Consider the following 20,244-nt stretch of genomic DNA (forward strand, 5'->3'; position numbering starts at 1 on the left):
ACCAACATTCACGGCGTGTGTGCGGCTCATATTACTATTGCAATGGTGATATACGCGAGCGTGTGACGCACTGTACCCCTACATTCACGGCGTGTGTGCGGCTCGTATCACTATTGCAATGGTGATAGTCGCGAGCGTGTGACGCGCCATACATGTACACTTCCGTTGTTGGGGTAGGTTGTACTCACCGTCTGCGCCGTCATCGATTTCTATGCACCAGGTCGTAGGCGTACAGGATTGGGATGACACGGTCGATGGGGTTCATGGTGTGTCTGTCGCGTACCGGGGTGCTGTTCGGGCCGGACTCTGCTTTTATGGTAGTTTTCAACTCCCTTAGCAATAGGGCCGTACGGAGTGTCGCCGAGATGAATCGTCCTAGGTGGGCCCGAAACTGCTGCCTGTTTACGTACGGACGGCGCGTAGAGCGTGACCCGGATATGTTTCGTAAGTATTTTCAGTTCGTATGGTGTTTGGTATGAATCGTATGTTGATATGCTTTGGGTTAGGATCGTACTTGATCATACGTACGGAGACGTAGTAGGTGTACGAATCGTATGGAAAAAACGCTCCGTACTGCGATTCGTGGGGGATTTTACCCGATCGGTATTGGCCTCTTAGTATACAAAGTACAAGGGAGAAGATTACGCCTAACTCCTTGTTTCTTATTTTTCTCTTTTCTCTCCCAATTTACTGTTGCTCCCTTACCTTAAATCCACTATTATCCTTGAGAAAATCCCTTGATACGGAACAATAGGTTTTTAAACATCCTCCTATCTTTACCTGAGGTGTGAGTATTATGTTACTGGGACCGGTAGAGTCCTGAGGAAGGCTGGTGTGACCCTACACAAGGGGCACACACACGCAACCGAAACATGTTGACCACCTTGCAGTAAGGAGGGATGTTAGGAGCACATTGCATCTCCCAATCACCACAATCCTCCAGGTTTTTAACCCTGGCCGGAGAGTCCAGGAATAAAGTCTTAGGCACAGCGACACTTCCGAGCTAGTTTTAACTCGCATCACACTGCACTTTCACTAAAGCCGTTCCCAGCGACTGTGAAATAAATTGTTTCTCTCTGTTATGTATTGTCTTCCCCCACCCTATTGCTCCACCCCGTGCTTTGCTATGCCGGGGTGTATTGTAAGCACTCCTATGATGAAGCATGTCACACATTTGTATGAGTGAGTGCAGTATTAGCACACACAGCACGCGCCATCACGAGGCATAGAGATTTTATTGCTCCCTACTGCTTCTGATGTACTAAGTATTGACAGGGGGTTCGGGGTAGGTGAGACCATACCCTCACCCCTTTTTTTGTGTATACAATTGTAATATGTTCCCATACATATAGGCCAATGTGTTTTGATCCAGGTAGATGACTTTTGGATCATCCAGATAGCCTACACGATTCTCTGAATGGTCATGGTGCTGGCAATTGCTTGATATCTGTTCCCCTCAGCTCTGCACTTAACCTATGCCCTGCCACATGAAAACAAACCATTGCAGAGGTTGTGCCAGATTTGTCTCTTGCTTGTGTTGCTTGTGATGAGTGTGTGATATCTGTGTGACAACAGCATTTGTCTCTCCTAAGGTTGAAGGCTGTTTGCCAGAAATTCTGACCCGGACTCTAACTTCCAGCCATTCTTCTTCCAGGTCTCTCACTTGCTCAACAAACGAAGTGCCTGAATTAGATTTTGGGAGACAGGTTACTCCATCACAACAGTGATGAATATCCCATCTGCTGAAATATAAATCCCAGAAAATCACAGGGCACTTATATTGTGGGGGGCAGAATATCTGTCACTGTTGTGAGGAAGTAACCCATCCAGCTGAAATCTAAATCATGCCCGAAGTCTTGTATTGGGAAACATCCCCTTCTGAAAAGGAATCAAAGTGGGCAGTATTTTTTGTGCCATGGATCAAGTATTGTGGCATTTGCCCATCGCCCTGGTCATGTTATTCCTGGTTGCAACCCCTCCTCTTTGAAGGACATATTCGGTGAACAGTCTGTACTGCTCAAACATATGTTGCAACATGTAGTAGGTTAAGTTCCAACATGGTGGCACCTTCGATATGGGGCCTTGACTGGTACAATATAAGCACTCTGAATGATCTTCAGCTGCTTCTGGGCTTTTAAAAAACCCTGAAATGAGTACAGATCCTGCTGCAATGGGCAGTATGTTGCTGACTATGTCTTCTTCTTGAGAAAGTACTGCACAATCAGGTTAATGCGTTGCGCCAAACAGAGATATCCACCATATGCCATGGCCTTGACTATTTAACTGCCATTGTCCATGGCAACAAATCCAGTTCTTAGATCTCTTTGTTGAAGCTTTCAAACAACTTGTTGTTAACGGCTTCCAAAAATTTAGCAGTTGTACAGGATTTCTCCATGGTGAACATTGCATTTATTGCATGCCACTTGACGCCCTTAAAACTTTCCTCAGCACTGACACCTGCAGATGGCTGTTGCCTAATACCTACAAAAGAGACCCAGTGTACAGTGATACACATTTAACCTGTTGCTTGACAACAGGTCCACATGTCTGTCATCAGATGGACAGTGTGAACAGCACTCTGCTGCACAGCTTGGGCAATCAATTGCAGCACGTCATGATGGAGCACAGGAACCTCAGCTCTGGCAAAAGAGGTCTGGCATGGAACCTTCCATTTTGGGTAGATGGCCACCACACATTCTAAAGATCCCACTTCTTCCACAAAAGAGAAGGGGAGATCCAGCCCTAACATTTCAGAAAGTTTCCTGTTGTACAAATATACCGTTGGGTGGCTGCATTTGTAGAGCCCTCCTGTTTAAACATGCCTGTTATAAAATGGATCTCTGGTTGGCAAAGGTATGCACTCTGTCCAAGCAGGAACCACAATCCCAGTCAGGGTAAGTCGGATACACACGACTAGCACCGCTTGGCAGGGCAAGTCTCACAGATGGCAGAGTCCAAGTGCTGTTGCAGGGTTGATGGAAGTCTGTGATATCCCTGAGACTTTGGAGCAGGAGGCAATCAGGCAGGCCCTTGGAGTTACTCTGGGTTAAAGTGAAGTAGATGCAGTCCTTCTCACCAAGGCGAGAAGGGCAGTAGACGGCAGGTGGGTCAGCACAGCTGAAAAGCCGTTCTTCCGAAGCAGCAATCCAGCAGATTGGCAGTCCTACAGCAGCACAGCAGTCCTTATTGGTGGCAGAGTATCCACAGGTCCAGAAGTTTACTGATTTGGTGGTTGCAGAGGTCCAGTACTTATACCAAGGTGTGCCTTTGAAGTGGGGGCTGTGAAGTGGGGGGCTTTGAAGTGCAAGGAGGTCCTCCCTCTCCTGCCTTGGCTCAAGACTCACTAGTCGGGGTTAACACTTTGAATGAGGATGTCAGCCAATGGCCCTCACTCTACCTCCCCAGTGCATCAGTCAGCCATTGGCCAACACTCTGCTCCGGAAGAGCTTTCCGAGCAACCTGAGTGTTTTTTGTTCTTTAATGACAATCTGTGCACAGGGTGCGCTGACATCATTGCAGTCAAAGTGAAAGTAAAATAAGCGGATGTGCTCATTTTACTTTCAGTGAATCAGTGCTTGGAGGCATATCTCAGCACCGAACACTAATTATCTTGTGGAAAGCATAGTTAAAAAGGGAAGAATCTCCCCTTTCCAATTATACCTCTGTTAAGTGGATCCCTGTTTGGGGATTGCCACAGGAGAGATATCCAAAGGATCTACCCATTAGGCATCAGAGATGGGGGAGCGGCCCCTTATGCCAGGTTTATCTGCCCCCCTCAAGTGACAGAGAGGGTAGTTACCCCCAATCTGCCCCCCTGGGGAGGCAGAAATCCCACTCTACACCAGGGTTAACTAAAGAAATAACTAGAGGGATGAGGCCTGCCCACTATGGGCATTGGCCATGTCTCTACTCCTAAATAATATTTTTTTTTAAACAGATTTTTATTAGTAGTTTTCTTGTTATACAATATCAGAACTGTTATGCATTAGACATATGTGACAGTATCCAAATCATTGCAGACATAGCAATATTGACACATGTAAGCAAAGGTCGCATATCAAACATGGGTATCATTAGCAGTTGTACCTGCTATCCAAAACAATACGTGAATTATGCATCCTAGCAATGAACAAATACCTCTACATTATTGACCAGGTACTCACGTCTACCCAACCGGGTACACATTTCGCGTCCCATTGCTTCTGAGACTGCAATGATAAAAACATAACCTTCTCAACACAATACCCCTCCCCCTCCCTTCAGTCCTTTATGTACATGTGAATAACATCTTTAAAGTGGGTGTCCACACGAGGCCCAGCTGACAATTCCATTTGTGAAAAACAACACCAATAACGAAGCAGTACTTCGCATTATGCAACCGCAGTCAGTGAAAATACAATCATACGATTAGTAGTAACGTGTACAATACAGGTTCTTAGGATCCGCCGGCCATATTGTGAATTGTTGCGAGATTCCACAACATCTACCTCCTGCGTTTTGAAGGATTCTACCATTGTATCCCACTCTAATGCAATCGGGGTTTTAAGTAATCCCCTGGCCTCTTCTTGCCTTAGAGCTGCACTTTCTGCACTACTCCACCTGATCACTTCGCCATGCTACATATGTATGGGGGATGGTTTCTTGGACTTCCACCGCATAGTGATGGCTTGTATTTCTAAAATTAACGACAGGTTCACGAACCTGTATTGTACTTTGTGTTTTGAAGGGGACTTGTGAAGACCCAAAATTCATTCCTCCATCGTGTTGGCTATATCCCTCTGTATAACCGCAGAGATAAGCCGCCTAACCGAGTCCCAAAACCCCTTATGTGAGGGCAGGACTATAACATATGTGCTAGCTCAGTGCCAAGTGTGTAGCATCTAGGGCAATGATATTGCGTTTGCAGGAACATTTTGTCCAATCTATGAGGGGTAAGGTACGCCCTGTGAAGTACCATGGTTTGGATACATTTAAATCTTGCATTTCTGGTAAGCTTTCTGGGGTGTTATATAATTTTCCACCATTCCTTCTCCTCTATGGCCCGCCCAATGTCTCCCGACCATGCATCTTGTAGCTGGGTGAGGGCTATTCCTGTATGTGCACAGATCCCCACATACAGCCATTTCACTAGGTGTCTGCCCCTTCCCATATAATATAGCATCTTGACTAACTCTTGTGTAGCTGGTTCCTGTCGGTGCGGGGCCCAGTGGGTCTTCACATATTTTGTTACCGCTGTGTGTAAGATGTACAAATGATCTGGCACTCCCGTGTCCCTGACAAAGTTAAAATAATCTAGCAATTACCCCTCATGGAACAGTTCCGATACCGTGCTAACTCCTGCTTTGGTCCAGGGGGGCGATGGCACGTTGCTTTATACATCCCGCTATCAATGGTATGCCCACCAGGGGGATGTTTCCTGCATATGCAGGGTGCATGTCCGTGTAGTGAAGTGCTGCTTTCCAGCACTGCAGCGCTGTACGCAACAGCGTGAGGAGCAGCTGTGGGAGTTTGCAGCGTGGCAGTAACAGTGCATGCAACGCTCCCGCTGCTATATTTTGCTCAGTGAACCCTATTTCTTGTAGATTACGTCCGGCCGTCCAAAAGGATAGCCACAGTAACTGGCAGGCGTAATAATAAGCTTTAAGGTCTGGGACCCCGAGTACCCCTTTGTCCTTACTAAGTTGGAGCGTTTTGAGACTAATTCTCCGCCTGCCTGTCCCCCAGATGAGATCATCTAGCACGGTATTTAAGAGTTTAAAAGTACGCTGTGGGAGCAGAACTGGCAAATTCGTAAAGTAGTACATCAGTCTTGGAAGGACTACCATTTTTGTAATGGCCACCCTACCTATGACCGACGGCGGCAACGAAATCCAAAAGGAAATACTAGAGCGCAGGGCTTTAATTGCTCTGTGCAGGTCACATCCAACAGGTCAATGGGAGTTCGGTACACATACATGCCTAAGTATTTAAATGTATGTGGTGCAACCTGTAGCGCTATTGGCCCGAATGGAACAATCGTCGGTAGTGCCTGTTCCCGGAAGAAAAAGGCATGGGATTTCGTTGGATTAATGGCCAGTCCCGATATACACGCAAAGACAGTTAATAACTCCACCAGAGGTGTTAAATCGGACATAAAGTCTCTGACATATAGGATAATGTCATCCGTGTATGCCGAAAAAAGGTGTATTGTGGGCCCGATCGGAATGCCCATCCCTTGTGCGTCTGCACGCAGTTTAATAGCCAGGGGCTCCAGGGCCAATATAAACAGGAGTGGCAATAGTGGGCATCCCTGTCTCGTCCCTCTGAATAATGGATATGCAGCTGAGATATGGCCCCCAGTACGTACACTGGCAGTGGGGGCTTGGTACAACAGATGGAGCCATTTAAGATAACCCTCCGTTAATCCAAACTTTCCCAGCACTTTAAATAAGTATTTCCAATTTAATGTGTCAAACGCCTGGCGGAGGTCCAATGATACGCATCCAGCATGAGTGTACTGTGGTGGGGTAGCCGGCATAAGGTAGTGCAATCACCTGGTGTTCAAAGATGTGCTATGGGCTGGCAGAAAACCCGGTTGATCTACGTGTATTAATTTATGTAGGAGGGGTATGAGCCTATTTGCTAGAATCTTGCTAAGAATGTTATGTTCCTTCTCTAGGAGCGACAGTGGATGTTAGCCTGTCATGTCAGTGGGGTCCCTACCCGGTTTCGGGAGTGTGATCGTCAACGCATGTGCCGTAGTGAGTGGCAAGGCTCCTTTTTCCAATGCGGTGCTGTATAGGAGTTCCAGATGGGATAGGAGGGAATCATTAAAAGTGTCATAGAGTTCTGCAGGCAACCCGTCCAATCCAGGGGTTTTATTGTGGGGCAGTCTCTTGATTGCCATTTTTATTTCAGTTTTGGTAGCCGGACCTGAAAGGTCTTTTATGGCAGCTGGAGTCGGTTGCGGGCATGTCAGTGTGTGTAGGAAGTCGTCAATTAGTGTTTCCACATAATTTTCTAGGTTCGCTATAGAGTTGGGTATAATATTCGCAGAACGCTGTGTTAATGTAATTTGGTGTATGTGCTGTATCGCTCCCCAAGGTAGTGACCTCCCTAATCACCGTGGCCTGGGGGTCGTCTCTCAATAATTTAGCCAACAGCGCCCCAGATTCGTCCACTTCCGTGTGTGTCCTCTGTGTGTATTGCTGGTAGTCTATAATTCAAAGGGATTCTAACAATGCCTCCTGTTCTAGGCGATCCATCTTACATTCTGTGTCTATTAGGGCTCTATTAACCTCATGTCTGTACCCCACAATCGTCCTGATGGCCCTACCGCGCATTACTGCCTTAACGGTGTCCCATTCAATTAAGCAGCTAGAAGCTGTGTTACTGTTTTCATTAAAGTAGTTTGTAATGGTGTCAGCCATGGCGGCACGGGACACGGTCCTCTAAAAATTGTGGCCATAACCACAAAGTAGGCACTGGATTAGGTACCCTGCACCATGTGATCATTAACTCTAGGAGATTATGATCTGAAAAGGTCTTTGCAAGATACGTAGTGGGTGCATCTCTGTATTGTTAGAACAATAGATTCTATCTATTCCGGTGTGTAGCATGTGAACCAGGGAGTACAATTAGTATTCTCTGTGCGACGGGTGCCGCATCCTCCACACATCACACAGGACCCAACCAGCTGCCCAGCCACAAAGCGTTTTCACCTGTCTAATTACCCCTGCACCATTTAGGGGGGTAGGTGATCTGTCTAAGGAAATGTCCATAACTGTGTTACAGTCCCCTCCTATAATCCAGGGGTGGGCTTCCCACCCCACCAGTGCTAGGTTTAGAGTGGTAAAGAAACATTCCTGGTCTGTATTTGGTTCATATGTACTACCTAGAAATATCATCTGGCCATCCAGGGACCAGCGTATAAATACATAGCGCCCTTGCTTGTCTATTCGGTGTTCCATCGGCGAAAAGGGCACCCCATGGTGAATTCAGATGGTGACACCCCATGCAAAGCGTGAGTAGCTAGTGGTAAAAAACTGCCCCCTCCACTTCTTATGGAGTTTCACCACCTCTTGAGTCAACATGTGGGATTCTTGCAAATATACTATCTGCGCTTTCCTCCTTAGTAGTTTGGCATGTATTCTATGGCGTTTCTGTATGGAACCCAGTCCCCTAATGTTCCACGTTACAATGTTATACTGACTAAGAGTATACAGTGGGATAACATATTGGTCTTGTAGTCAGCCCATGACGAAAGTGTGGCAGTGATCAGCCGTCGTGGAACTAGCAAATCAATAGAACTGTGCCCCTCCCCAAAACTCTCAATACTCGGCCCGGTCAAAGAACTATACTGGGCCACTAAACAAAGCATGTAAACAAAACTATACACTGCTCTACAACAGCAGTTGCAAATTGGGGGATATCGCCAACGCCGTCCACAGAGCACGGGTCACGTTCCATTCTGTCAGCGAGCTCCGAACCTCAAGTAACCCTGGCTCGAGAAAGTATAAACACAATACATAATATAACATGACATAATGCTGCACCATACGTTTAGTATAATGAGAAAACCAGAAACGATATCACAGCAGCGCTCAGTTCCAGTTCGTAAGAAGTAGCACCACGCTATTATCAGCCAAACAGTCCATCTGCCGTTTGAGGGGTCACGGATGGAAACAGGGCCACACTTCCCTCAGAGTCCGATTTGTTCAAATCTTCCTCGGAAGAGGCTGAGTCCTTCACAAGCGCAGGCTGTTTGAATGTAGCAGCCGCTACAAGCACCTGCTCCTTGCCCTGTTGCTGTTGCTGTAATGTTGGATTGGGTTGTCAGGAGTTTCCTCGCAGTCGTCTACTTCGGCGGACGCCATATTGTTCTGTATGAGTGGAGCTGCGTTGAGTACTTTGGGAAGCATCATCACCGGTCTCAGTGGGATCCATTACCGCCAGACATTCTTCTGCATCTTCTGGGCTTTCAAAGAAATGCGTCTTGTGTTCATAGATGACTTTTAAACGGGCCGGAGAGAGAAGTGCATATTTGAGGTTCAAGTCTCTTAACTTCTTTTTAACGGCCATGGAAGAGGAGCTCTGTCGCTGCACCAAAAGTGTATAGTCCGGGTATAGTGACACTCGTGCATTCTCGAAGTTTATCTGCCCCAGTTTCTGTGCTTTTTGCAATAGTGAATCTCTGTCCCTGTAATTCAATAGCCGGACAATGAGGGGTCGCGGTGGGGCACCCGGTTTGGGCTGTCCGGTGGGTATTCTATGTGCCAACTCCACACAGTATTGGGTGGAGAGACCTTCCAAAGTAACATGATCGAGAAACCACTGTTCCATGTACGTAGCTGGGTCTCGCCCCTCGCAGCGCTCCGGCAGACCAATGACGCGGACGTTGTTCCGTCTTGTTCGTCCCTCTGCGTCCTCCACTCGGTCCAGTAGGGTGTTGACTTGCTTCTGTAGTTGTTGTACCTGGGTCGTGGTCTGTGCTTGTTGTGGGGAAAGATCTGCCAGCGCCATGGTGTTGACTTTAACCTTGTTAACCAGTTGAGCGTGAACCGCTTTGAGGAGTGTGAGACCCGTCGTTAGACCATCAATTTGATGTTCAATGGCCTTCCTCAATTCCTTGACCTCCTGTAAGACAAGGTCTAGTTTGTCCACAGGTTCCGTCTTGGCCGTATGTGGGCCGCCCCACTAAGGTCCACCTGCGTTATTGTGGGGTCTGCGTTGGGCCCAGCGTCGTGCTGCTTTCCTCTATTGTGGCCCATCACCGTCAAGCAGTCCGCGAGAGGCCACCAATGCGTTCCCGCTCTGAGGAGCAGGAGGAGAGTTGGGCATATCCCAACCCAGTAAGGGCGACACTACAATTGCCAGGATGGGCACCACCGGTAAACTTCACTCAGAGCTAGAAACAACACTGGTCTTAACGCTCCACATGTCGGGGCCCCGCGGAACCCCCGCGCACTCACTCTGGTGACACAGTATGAGAGAGCACCCAATCAGGAACAATAGCAGGGGCATCCAGGCACAGTGGCACTCAGGATTCTACAGTCTCAAGCAGGTAGGTATGTGGGAGGCCCCCCGCCTCCAAGGACATATCCGTTCCACAAGCTTGCTCCACACCGCACCACCTTACCCCCTCTAGCATAGCGTCTATCCAGAGTCACTGTGGTGGCACCTCTCAGTTGTCCACTAATCTCGGCGCTGGGCCCCGTAGTATAGTGGGCGCATCATCAGGGACCCCCACTGCTGATGCGCATGTCTCTGCACCCAGCGGGCCTCCGTGGTACAGCACTCTCACAGCCGTGCCCTGTTCCAGCGCGTCCACTGTAAGCCGCAATACGGGGACTTGCGTAAAGCAGCCCCAGGGGGGACTACTTCCGTCGCTCGGCAGCCTCCGCCAGTCTCTCCTGGTCCGTGTCACCACCAGGCACACTGCCGTCAGGAGAGCACTCCTTTCGAGCACGGACACCTTCCCCTAGCCCTCCAGCGCAGGACAAACACCATCAGGAGCCAGCTCAGATCGAGCCAGCAAGTAGGCGGGCTCCAGTTGTTAGACCCGGGACATCTTATCAGGCAGCACATTATCCACGGGCATCAGCAGACATCGATCCCTGGTAGCGGGCGGACTAAGAGTCGGTCTGATTATTGCCTCCACCATGCCAGGACAAGGGCAGTGAAAATAAGGGGATCAGGTGCTGTGTGGAGCGCAAGCCCGGGTCCGGAGCTGCGTTAAAATGCAGCCGACATGATCGGCTGTTGGACACGCCCCCTCACTACTCCTAAATAAATAAGACAACTGTCTTTCTGCCAACTTGGAGGGCATATGGGGTGATTATCCCCAAACTGCCCCCCAGAGGTTAGAAAGCCCATTAGATGCCAGGGAATGTCCTTTTTTAAAAAAAAAAACATAGGGAATGGCGCTGCTTACCATGAGCATGGCCATGCTCCCACTCCTAACAAGAGGAGAGATAGTCGTTCTGCCCCTCTGGGGCTTATATGGTAATTACCCAGATCTGCCCCCTGGGAAGTCAGAAAACCTACTAGACACCAGGGTCAATACGAAAATGTATAGGGGTAGGGGCTGTCCACTATGTGCATAGCCATGCCCCAACCCCTAATACAATTTAGCTATAGACTTTCTGCCACCTCCTGGAGAGAAGATGGGTTGATTGCCCCACATCTTCCCTTTGAAGGGCTGAAAGTCCACTAGACACCAAGGAGCATATATTTTTAAAAATAATATGTGGGTGGGCCTGCCCACCATGGGTATGGCCTTGGCCATGCCCCAACCCCAAAGCAAGGACTGACAGTCTTTCTGCCTCCCTGTGGGGCAGAAATCCCACTAGGCAAGAGGGTCAATAACAAAATTAATATAGGGGTGTGAACTGCCCACTGTGAGCATAGCCATGCACCCACCCCTATAAAAACATGGTGATGCTCTTTCTGTCTCCTATGGAGGGCATATAGGATGATTGCCCCAATATACCCTGGGGGTCGGAAAGCCCACCAAATACCAGGGGGGGGAATTAGGGTGGGGGTGTGACCCCCATGAGCACGGCCATGTCCCTAACCCAAAGGGGCACAGATGGTCTTTCTCCCCACTCAGGGTGGATTGTGGGAGTTACTCCAATCCCCCTCTCCCTTAGGGCAGAAAACCCACTAGAAACCAGAGACTACATTTATACAGTATTTGTGTGGGGGAGGTGCCTGCCTCGACATGGGCCCCTGCTCTCACCCACTCCTGGCCCAATAGACTTTCTGCCTTTGGGGGTGAAGAAGAGTATTCACCCTCAATCTGCACACCAGGGGGACAGAAGGCCTACTAAACACCAGGCATTTCAAAACAGTTCCAAAACAAACAAAAGGAGGGAGTGGCCTACCCTGGTATCAAGCCACACCTCCTCAGAAGGGAAAATAGTACCTTTATGCCCCCCCTCCAAGAGGCAGGTAGGAGTTTTCTTCCAATTAGGGAGATGCCCCAAATATGACCCCCGGTGGGCTAGAAAGTCAACCTTACACCGTGACACAAGGGTGTTTTCCCTTGGGGCAAAAGAAGATGGTGCTGGTGTTGCACTCTTGCATTGTCCACCCCCCACACCCAAAAAATGTAAAAAAAACTGTCTTTTTGTCTCCTCCACAGGGCAGACTGGAGGTTTTCCCCAAGTTGCCCCTGGGTGCCAGAAAGACTACTGTTTTTAATAAAATAATGGGGTGGTCTGGCCCATCCTAACATCTGCCTTCCCCTCACCCCTAAAGCCTTAACAGTCTTTCTGCTCTAGTGTGCACTAAGAAATCCTATCCTAATGGCAAACGAGAGGACATTTTATTCCTTTTGTTGTTTGTATTACATATGTGCCAGGAGAGTGTGGCTAACTCCAAGTATCATCCTACATGCAATGGTGAATGCCTGTGCCAGTTGGGCTTGGGAAGGCTGCCACCTGGGAAAACCTACCGGACCCAGACACTCCTGAAAGCTAGACACCTGTTGAAGTACAGGGTGGTGTGCTTCCCATAAACTCCACAACATTTGCGTACCCACAAGGCCCAGCAAACCACAAGCTTTAACTAAAAACACACACTTTTTTCACATCTGTGAGGAAAACATTTAGAACCTGCGGGCAGTTACACATTTCCTGCCACCCAGCATCCCTCAAAGTCTCCTGATAACAATGGTGCCACACTTGTGTGGGTGGGCCAAGAGACCTTGACACAAAAGACCCTGTAATGCTACGTGGAGAGATAAGTGATGGAGTAGTTGTGGGATTTATGGCTGTGCTCTGCCACCACCCATGGAAACCTATGAACCACAGACAATTTTCAAAACTAGACAAACAGGGGATTCTAGGGTAGTGTACCTTGCATGAATCCCATGAGGTTTTCTTGCCTGCAATGCCCTGTAAACCTCAAACTATGTCTGAAATCACACATTTTCTTTGCATTTCTGTGATGAAAACTGCCAATGCATGGCCCCAAATATCACAGCTACCCATATTACCTTTTTAGTGCCTTGTGTGTCGCCCACTCAAATAGGGGACTGTTCTGATCGTGGGACATGTGGGAAATTAGGCTGGTAGGAAATGTGTGGCACCCTGCAGATTCCAGAACTTTCTGTCACAGAAATGTGAGGAAAATGTTTAATTTTTACCAACATTTGATGTTTGCAACGGCATCTGTGTAAAACTACCCAGTGAGAGCCGCACAAGTCATTCACCCCTGGACTCCGCTGTTTGTTTTGTCTATTTTTTAAAAAAATGTATGTTTTTGTGGTTTCCATAGGTGCCGGCAGAGCCATGGCCAAAAATCCAAAGCTACCCACTTTGCAAAAAAAATGGTCAGCTTTGAGTGGAAAAATGTGATGTGTTCATGTTCGCGGTTTGGCTGCCACGGGCACTAGGCCTACTCATATAAGTGGGGTACCATTTTCATCAGGAGACTTGGGGGAATGCTGCATAGGAGGAACTTTGTGGCTTCCCTCAGATTCCAGACCTTTTCATCACAGAAATGTGAGGAGAATGTGTTTTTTAGTTAAAGTTTGAGGTTTGCAAGGGATTATAAGTTAAAAAAAACTAGCAGGAGCCACACAAGTCACCCCACCATAGAGTCTCCAGGTGTCTATTTTTCAAAACTGTGCAAATGTGCTAGGGTTCCCTAGGTGGCGGCTGAGCTAGGGACTAAAATCCACACATACCCGCTTTGCGAAAACAAGGGTAAGTTTTGAGTGATAAAATTTGACGTATCCATGTTGAGTTTTGGGCCATTGCAAAAAGATCAATTGATGGACAGAATGAAGAACAATGTCATACATTCACCCCAGTACAGAGATCTGGGCCTAAATCCATCTTTTTTTTGCTCACCATTTCATTCAGTCTTGACCCTTAGCCCATTGGGAACAGTCCAGCCCGAACTGCCTGGCCAGGTCCTCCCTGGACTGGAAACAAGCATCCCAGGTCCGGTTTTGGGCCATTTCCTGCCATGGGCACTAGGCCTAACCATGCAAATGTGGTACCATCTTTGTCAGAAAACTTGATTGCAAGTGGTTTGAAGACAATCCATGGTGGAAATGGGGGGTTAGGGCCTAGCTGCAGAGCGCGTTTGGAGCGATTTTGAGGTAGGCCTCTGAAGATTTTCTAAGTGTGGCATTTTCCATTTTTGATTTTGGCCTGTTTGGGGGCGTTCTACTTTTTGGGGGGTGGGTTGAGGGGTCTGGGGCCACTGCTGGGAAGGTCTAATTTTATTCTAAAATCGCAGTTTACACTTTACACGTACCTTGAGGGGCAAGATCCACAAATTTCACCCACACTTATTTATCCTTGAAAAGGAGACTTAGAGTACGCACTTTCGAAATGATGCCTGTATGTATTGTAATACTGTCGACTCTGAAATTGAAAGTGTTATTTTTGCACTACACAGCGTACCTTATATTTTTTTCTCCGTGGTGTTTTAATATCACTTCCTGCTTTTCCATCAACAATTACAGGCCAGATTTTACCCTGTGCAATGGGAAAAAAGAATGAACTCAGGCTTGCCATTAGTGAGCCGCAATTCAGCATCCTCCAGGCAGGCAGTGGACAAGGTGTCTTATGGTCCCCAACATTGACCGACGGAGCGTCAGATGGAATGGAGGAGTACCGCAAAAAAGAGGAATGGCTGGATGCATGCAACTTCCCAAATTCAACAGGACAACTACAACAACATACAGTTACAGTATCCATCTTAATTTCTACTTATCTTTTAAGTAATGTTATTGCTGTGAACTTCTATGAGTGTTACTCTGTGCATTTGTTTGCTCTCTGCTTCAATTCATCCCTCCAGCCATTGTATACTTTTTTCTTTGCTATTTTTTAAACTAATGTAATGTACTAAGTGGTTCTTCTCTCTGAGGGCAGATAGGCAAGTGAAATTGCGTAATTACTGCAGCCCTGTACTGTCACATTGTTTCTTCATAGCAGGTATATTGTAGAAAGTGCTACTTACTTTTCAGTAACCTATCCATTTAGCAAAAAATGTTCATGCATGCAGTAGTGCATGCACTTCCTTTATGTCCCTTAACAGATTTATGGATAGCTTTGTATCCAAAGATTTGTTTATCTTCATTTGTTGTTTGTCCATGCTGTGTTTTTTTTCCTCTCTCCACAAAACTTTCCCCACAAACTCCATTCCCATCCAAGTTTCAAACCCTAACTGTCTTCCCCCAGGCTGTGTGGTTTTCATTGAGGTGTGAGTAAATACAACAATAATTCCACTCACTTGCTGGGGAGGATAAGGTGCAAGCAACCTCCTCAAATCAATTTTAAGGCAGCTAGATGAATCCTAGGATATTGTAATTCTGGTTAAAAAAACAACAATGAGTATTTTAAAATAAATTCTGAATTTCATGCCCACCATTGATTGGATTCATCGTCAACATCATCCTCCTACATGTCAAGAAGACATGTTGTTATGCTGCTGTGTCACTGTTCTTGTTGTAGCCATAATCATCCTTGCAATTCTTTTTTCCCCATACTTATCTTCAGCATTGCTTAGACTACTGTTCCTTCTAATACTCCTCTCAGGCCACTCAATGTCTCATTTTTTTACTTTGTTTTTCATATGCTGCTACTGCTAGTGTGGTACCACTCCTACTAACACCACAACCACGGAATTTTGGTCCGGGATGGCGTAATCGCCATTTGCCATGCAGCCAGCACTGTGCCTAGCTCTATTCTCAAACACGAATCACAGGTAAGATAAGCATTTTGGGGAGGTAGAATAATGGGCTAGGACTCGGAGGAGAGACTGACAGTAGTACTAGTAAAGTACTAGTAGGCCAATTGAATTCACTAACTCTGTTAGTGGCACTTTTGAACATTTTTGGACATTTTAGATAATTCATGCTGGTAAGTTTGAGGAAACGAAACGTGCCGTAACCCCCGCCCACCACCCTGCAAAATAACATCAACGCGTACACTATGTTGAAGTATGTAAAATAAATAATTATATATTTACCCTAACAAAAATAAACTAGTCCCACCCCTCCCTAACCCAAACAATTGTCCATTTCAAATAGTCCTCTGAAAAGTTCCATATAATCCCCAACTTCCGATTCCCACCCCCCCCAACAGTCTTGAAAAAAGGGGCAAGGGACACAGTCACTTCCGGCGGTGTCTGGACAGGCAGTCCCGCCGCTCCTTGCGGAGGTCCCGGAGCTGTTTCTCAAGATTGTCCACCTTGCCCTCCAGGTAGTCCACTCTTAGGCGTAGGCGGAGCATGCGTGCCATCCAGGCTCTGGGGGGGCCAGCTGCTGGTGTTCTTGCAGCTGAGCGGCGGCGGGAGGCTGTCCGAGCACGGTGCCGTGCTGGAGGCTGCTGGCTGGTGGACACGGGGCACTGGAGGAGGTTGTTGACGCCCCCTCCTCCAATTCCCTAGCCCACAGCCGACGATATTCCACACAAATGGCCTCCAGCTTCCGGGCCCTGGCCCGGACAGCCATCTCCTGTCTATTGAGCTTTTTGGGAGCATCTATATGAAGAAAGAAAGAGAAATAATGTAACCAATACTATTTAGCAATAACACAAAATAATTCAACAGAAAGTTGTCTCACAGTAACACTAGCAATTTGCAAGCACAGTATAACATTTCGGCATGCATCTTTCCGCCGTCTTTGTAGGCCTGTAACAGTGGGAGTTTCAGGAATTCTACTACCAGGCAGCACTATGGACTCAATACATAGTCAGAGAGTCAGAGAGTACACAGTATTCTTATTTTTTTCTCTAATTTTGCCAAAGAAATTACTTGTACGTGAACTTGTGTTAGCCGGCATAATGCCAGCTCAGTAAGCTTGCACCCAAGAAAAAGAGACACAAGCCATGATGACGCAGACTTGCATGCATTACTTTAAGCAGTACATGCAGGTGGGGATAGGGAAGCTCTTACTTTTGTATAGGGGTGGCACTGGCCATACTCGGTTACATCAAGGGTGACTGCTCAATTTAATGTATATTTCGCACTGCCCCCTCTGGGCCTTCTGTACTACAAAAGGAAAATGAAGATTATTCATTTCTGATCATGTATCCAGCTGATCACATGATCTCTTTGCTTATATGATGGATGACTTTAGGTGCTTTGTTGTGATAGATTGAGTGAACAACAGCGGTAGTCCACCCATGATTAACACAGCAGAAATAAAATTATGAACATAGGGAGTAAGTGTGGTAACCATAATTGCAGGAGGAAGGGACTTGAATTGATATAAATGTCAACTATACAATACATACACAATATATGCTGTGCTTTCAAAGTAAACTACTGTACTGTTACTTTAGGCAAGGGAGAGTTTCTGAACATTCACAACTTGTAGTATTTGGATTTCCTCTGCTTTGCTACTCTGGCACGGACATGCTGTTCGAACAAAGTAACACTCTTCATGCACTGAGCGTCTGCTCTACATACACCTCTGCTATGTATGAGGAAGAAGCAACCATCCAGGCTTCCAAAGTAAACGTCTATCATTCTTCCTAATGTCTCAACTGTAACAACTTTACTTTTTCTCAACAACCAAATAACACCCTTTTCATTTTATTTGGTAAACCATCGTCTTGACTTGCATTTGAGTTTCACCCAAATGACATATTGCAATGCACACCACACATGAATTTTCTGATTCACCCACACAGGCAGTCATTTTTTCTTTCTCCTCCAACCATCCTTGCTTCAAGCAGCCATGCATCTGATTCCTTCCTATCAGCCACCTCTGCCTGCATTCAAAAACACGTATCATTCTTAACAGTCATAAATGTTACGACTCGCTCGTCCTTCCATTGACCCTAAGTTCTTTCCCTTTTCATTCATCACATCCCTCAAGTTCATCTGATATTACTTGGCTTCACGATAAACGTTTCCCAGCTGATTTGAAGTCAAATAGAGAGGGCCATTGCTTACTCAAGAACTACCACCGCTAATGCTATTGCTAAGTCAAGGGTGACTGTCTTTTCCATGATTTGCTAAAATGTAGTTCTAAATCAGTAACTGTTCTTAACAGTACAGTGTACTTGTAGTAGTGTACTGTCTACTGTACAGTACATCATACACTTGTTTGCGAGTCTACTCTAAAATGTCAATAAGTAAGGAGTATAATAATAACTTACCACCGTCCGCCGCTGCTGAGGCATCCTCCTCAGCTACTCCTGGTGGCACTTGTGGCGTCACCGAATCCGCCCCTGGAGTGGACCCCTCCACACTGCTGGCCCCAGCACTGGTGGTGGGAACTAGTGCCGCATCCGATGTTGTGACACCTAGAAAATACAAGCCATATTTTTAGATGCCTTGCACCACCCCCTATTTCGTCTCGTAATGGAAGAGAAAATGTTAAACAATTTTTAATTATTGGGACTGAAAAAAAGTCACGGTTTTGGGGAGTGTGTTAACTTATATGCTTAGCCATAACATGCAGCTCTTTTTGGCACAACTGATGAATGCTTGCTCTTTAACGTGCAACATTTTTATAATTACAGACAGAACCAACTACTCCTCATCACCACCAGGAGGACTTGAAGTTCCAACGATGTGACAAGGTGAGGGCTCCCGAGTCCCGCACAGTTACTTCTGACTGAGGTATGTGGAAAGTCGAATTGCACCTATCAGCAATAATGTCCTATTTCTCTTGTCCATACTTTTGTATGTGCAGAATAGTCCCTGAACCACTAGCGGTATGGTATGTGCTACTATCAAATCAAAAAGCCAAGTAATAAGCTTATTCTTGGTGGACATTGACATTTTGTTGTTGGAAATTGTCAAAGCACTAACATTAAGAAGACTGGAATAGACAGCAAGGGCAACCCAGAGGACTGCACTGAGTGCCTCTAGAGCTATTGCTGGATCAGAGTTTTGTTTAACACTGTTTGCCGACTGGGCAAGCTTAGCTACCTACACAGACCGACTCATTATAATAGTAAATAGTAGTAGCACAGAGAGTGATGGTAGAGAGGCAGGATAAGAATGTAGAAACAGTCTACAAGAAGATCAAAGACTATTTTGTAAAAAATAGAATTAGGAAACAGTTTGAAATGAATAGGAGCTGTAAAAGTTAGGGAAGTATAATTATATTAACAACTTACTGGGGCCAGCAGAAGAGCCTGCAGAGGACCGTTCCTGCCCACTCTGTTCCGCCGGAGTCTGGGGTGTTGCTGTCTTCTTGCCCCTGGGAGGTTCTGATGATCATGAAATAAACACAAACATGGATGATTGTTTTTTGAAATATTTGATTTCTTTGACTACAATCTAAAATTATCTCGGGGAAACAAATTAGCAACAATTGTACTACATGTATTGACCTATCTGATCTACTCAACTAGGAGGATACTAGTACAGTATTGCTGGATTCGCAGACCGTCTACTTGGAAAGTTATGTATATCACTAACTAAGTGGAATAGAGTGTTTCCCTTGGCACAGTTTATTTGTTAAGCCCACATGTTAGTTTTGAACATTTTAACATTTAAACACTATAAAACAAACCAATACGTATGTAAAAAGGCTGATATAAATTTATTATTCTTAAAAACATAAAGAATCACAAGTTTAAAAAATATGGTGGTACCATATTACAAATGATAAAAACCGGGGGAAGAAAGCAGAAAACCTTTTCTTCCAACAATATATGATCAAACTCAACACAATATAATGAGGGAAATAAACGACGAATTCAATGGACAATACAAGATAAATTAATCAAATTCTACTACAGCACAACAGAGAGAGACACATAGAGACAATACAGTTTTGTCATTCCAGCTATGGCACACCGAGTATATAAATCTCAGGCTGGCAATCTTGGGTACATATACTTATTGTACTTTACAAAATTGACACGGTTACTCAGTTGTGCAATTCGTTTTTGCGTCGACGCGTTTCGATGGCTTATTTCACATTCTTGCCATCTTTATCAAGACTGTTGTATTTCGTCTCTCTTTGTCAGCGGCACTGGATGGTTGCCTTAAATTAGGAGGTCCTATGAACAAACATATGGCCATCAGTATCTTTTTTACATATTGCTGATTTTATCATTTAATAAACACACCTCTCCCTAGTACAATCGATCTTTATGCATCCAGGGCAGTGTACATCTTATTTAAAACCTCTCAATTTCATTTCTCTTATGCTATGTTAAAACCACTTTTCTAACCACCATTAGCGACTTCATCAGGTTAAGCCCAGGTCTCATCATTTATAACCATCATTGCACCTACAGTTGTCCAATCTTACCATGTGTGCTTATACATTTCAAT

The sequence above is a fragment of the Lissotriton helveticus genome, chromosome 6 (assembly GCF_964261635.1).
Source record: "Lissotriton helveticus chromosome 6, aLisHel1.1, whole genome shotgun sequence".
Classification (NCBI taxonomy): domain Eukaryota; kingdom Metazoa; phylum Chordata; class Amphibia; order Caudata; family Salamandridae; genus Lissotriton; species Lissotriton helveticus.